The 3,590-nt window shown below is 29.7% G+C and overlaps 1 protein-coding gene across 7 annotated transcripts in view; it reads left to right on the plus strand.

Annotated features, from left to right (window-relative positions):
- The window catches only part of LOC123270530 (zinc finger protein chinmo), a 157,778-nt gene continuing 154,188 nt past the window's right edge, over positions 1–3,590 (plus strand). Inside the window, exon 1 of one of the 7 annotated variants that reach the window (XM_044736663.1) lies at positions 1–523. The gene's annotated coding sequence lies outside the window, so the exon portion shown is untranslated. The remainder of the gene's footprint in view (positions 524–3,590) is intronic. The other 6 variants (XM_044736670.1, XM_044736631.1, XM_044736639.1 and 3 more) reach the window with 6 other exon arrangements.

Consider the following 3,590-nt stretch of genomic DNA (forward strand, 5'->3'; position numbering starts at 1 on the left):
ATTGTTAAAGTTTACAATTGTCGGATGAGTCGGATGTCGGCTGATTCACACTCATGAAATTTTTTGCTTTAGAAAATTTAATAACTCCTAGAGGGAGCCACACATAAAAGTATGATAATATATTGACTCATGCAGTAGCTTTAGCTTTTATTGTTCAGCCCTTACATTTGTAGTTACGAAATGAATGTGCTATTTTTTCGCAGGAAAGCGCTGTATATGTACACAAAATTTTTAGTGTCCAGCGAAATGACAGAAGACTTCAGGACTATAATTTTTTGATTTATGTTAATTTAAAAATTTATGAAATACTCAAAATGTGAAAAATCAATTTGGTACATCGGTTTTTAGAAATTAATAATCAGTAACCGTGAATGATACTTTGATTCGACATTTAAAGATATTTATAAAAGTGAACTTGAAATTTGTTTGTGAAGCAGATTTTGCCGGCGATTCTATTGGATTAGCTGTTACAATGAAGTCAACAGTACGTACGGTGAATAACAAATTTTGAATGACTTTTTCAGTACGTACTAATTGTTTTAGATTATCTTGTGGTACATTATGTTTTTAATACTTTTTGTAACTATCATATTTCAGCTATATAAACCAATAATATTTAGTTATTAGTTTACTTTAGCATGGAACGTAAATGATAAATGAAGTTTTCGAAGTCCCACCTCATTACACTGACGTATTTATTCAATATTTCCATCATAACGATCATCTGATCATCGATTAAGTCAATGTTCTAAGATTATCATTTTGTTTGTGAGCTTTTAGACAATAATTGTTTTTCAATCAAACTTTTGTTCCTTAAAAAAAAAGAAATACATGAGATGCTTATCACTCACTGTACTCCTTGAAGCTATAATGATAATAAAATATGTCCGGTAATTTTTTTCAAGTCGTTATTGTTTTAGAAAATTATTTTGAATAAAATGTCACAAAGCAATATTGATCATATTTATTAAACATGACCATACAAGATATACATTAATTTTGGCAATGTCTAAACATATACACAATCTGGTATCGGTAAATATCATATAAACACCGAAAAATTTTGAAGTAAAAATTATTAATAAATTAGTAATGATGATAATTTAATTTCAATATGTTAATTATTCAGCTATCGTCGAAAATTTTAATTACATTGACTCACATCACTATAATGATAAATTTATTAAATATTTCGTAATCCAGAATTTTCATATTGTGTATATCGAATTATTTCATGTTCACACATGACCACAATTTATGCAGTATCTGAGAAAAAATAATTTTGCCTAATCATATGTAGTTATAGACATAATTAGATATGAAATATGTATAATTATACAATCGCGTTCATTAATTTGAGTCAGTTTTTATGTTCAAGGATTTATTGTCAACCCTAAATTTGTAGGATTCTAAAAATTTGAAAGTTATAAATTTTTCCATTTGTATGAAATAAGATTTCACGTATTTTTAACTATCAAAATCGAAAAATTCAGTTGATAAAATAATTTTAAAAAAAATTTAATATTTGTAATGGATTTATGAATTCTTCATTGAAGGTTTAAAAATTTTTATATTGCTATTTTTTTTTTTTATTTTGAAACTCAAAAATTTCAGTTTTTTAAGTTTCTATATTAAAATTTAAATCATGTAATCGAACAAAATAATGATTCTGAAAAAGAACGTACGAGTAACTATGTGGAAGCTTTATTATAATTCATAAAAAAATTTTTCCAGTAAAATAATCACTTCTTAACTTCCCGCTACGAAAATTGAAAATTTTCAAAAAATTAGGAAAGTTATTGGCTTGACCCCGATTTTCGAAAATCGAGTTTTCATCAGATCTCGACGATTTAAGGTCCTAGAAAGCTATTCTAATTAATTTCACGATGACGTCAGTAAGTCCGTATGTGTGTGTGTGTGTGTGTGTGTGTGTGTGTTCAAATTCAACTTTCCTGAAAATTTGAATCGATTCGGACCGATAGATTTTGAAGCATTCCAAAAAAACCATAAAAAAAATTTGTCTAAATCATGTTTTTTTGAAAATAACTTTTGAGCTGCTAAAACAAACGTTTCCATAACCTAATCAGCTCTTGACCTCAAAAAATGACGACGAATGCCGTTTGGCAGATCAGAATCGGTTCATCCGATACCCAGGTAGGAAAGAGCAACTGGACAAGGCTTGGTCCAAGCCTGAGCCAAGCGTCACCAGCCTTGGGTAAGGTTTGGCACGAGTCTTGGCTAAACATTGGGACAAGGATCGGTCCAGGCCTAGTATGATAACTATGTCCCCAAGCCTTGGCAAACAAAAAAAGCAGGTTTGGGCCAAGACTTGGAATCTAAAAAAACCGAGGTTGGTCCAAGTCTCTGGGAACAAAAATCCAGGGTTGATCCAAGCCTTGGAAAACTAAAATCCAGATTCGATCCAAGTCTCGGGGAACAAAAGTCCAGGGTTGATTCAAGCCTTGAAGAATAAAAATTTGAGGTCAATCCAAGCTTTGGGGAACACAAAAACACGGTTGATCCAAACCTTAAGGAACAAAATCTAGGTTCGATCCAAGCTCCAGCGGAAAAAAGCACACGTTCTATCTGAGCCTCATCGAATAAAAATCCAAGATTGACTTAAGGGAAAATCCAGATTTAATCTACATCTTAAATATTTATAAAAAAGGTTGAGCATGCTTACAGCATACTGATTACTAAAAACTAATATAATAAATTCATTCATATTTATGAACACTAAATAATTTATTTTGAATTTTAACACTGATAGATGAAAACATTTTTAATTTTAGTAATTTTAAGTAACTGAAGTGAATAGAGATTATTTTATTTAATCTTTTTTACGTGTTAATCTTCCACCACCACGATCTCCAGCTCCGTATAGATACATACTTATGATACTGATAATCTTCATGATTTTTTTTTTATTAGAGTATTTGTATTCGATGAACTCTGTAATATTGAATTTAATGTTTATTATAATAACCAAAACATAAATATAATTATAATTTAACATTAATCTCGAATCAATGAAAAAACTTCAGTAGCACTGAAATTTTCCTTTCCAACACCTTTCCTTACTCGTACAACTCCGCTGTATAAAATTTGTATTTCCTTTTTTAATAATTCTGCCATAATTTTTTTGATGTCTTTATCATAGTCACAGCTTCCATAAGTCCAGGCATTAAACATAATTTTCTGTGAAGAATAGAAAATACTTATAAGTTCAGTTATTCTATAGATACATATGTATACATTGTACACACAAGAAATAGACTTAAATATTATTTCAAGTGAAGATATATTTACAACAGCATTTCTCATTTTAATATTGATCTTCAAATCCTCATCAAATGATAGAAAAATTGCCAAGTCTTCGATAGGAAACGAAACATTCATTTTTAATTGCCTGGACTCGTCTGCTTGATTTGTTGATGCCGCTGAATTCTTAGATTTATGAGATGAGTGTGTCTGATACTTCTGGCCAATATCGTACAAAATACTCCTTTTTGCACTTGTCATTTGTTTCTCTACCAACAAAAACTTCAATTCCATGGACTCGATTACAATCTCTGAAAAAAAACAATAGA

Source organism: Cotesia glomerata, linkage group LG1 (genome assembly GCF_020080835.1).
Source record: "Cotesia glomerata isolate CgM1 linkage group LG1, MPM_Cglom_v2.3, whole genome shotgun sequence".
Taxonomy (NCBI): Eukaryota; Metazoa; Arthropoda; class Insecta; order Hymenoptera; family Braconidae; genus Cotesia; species Cotesia glomerata.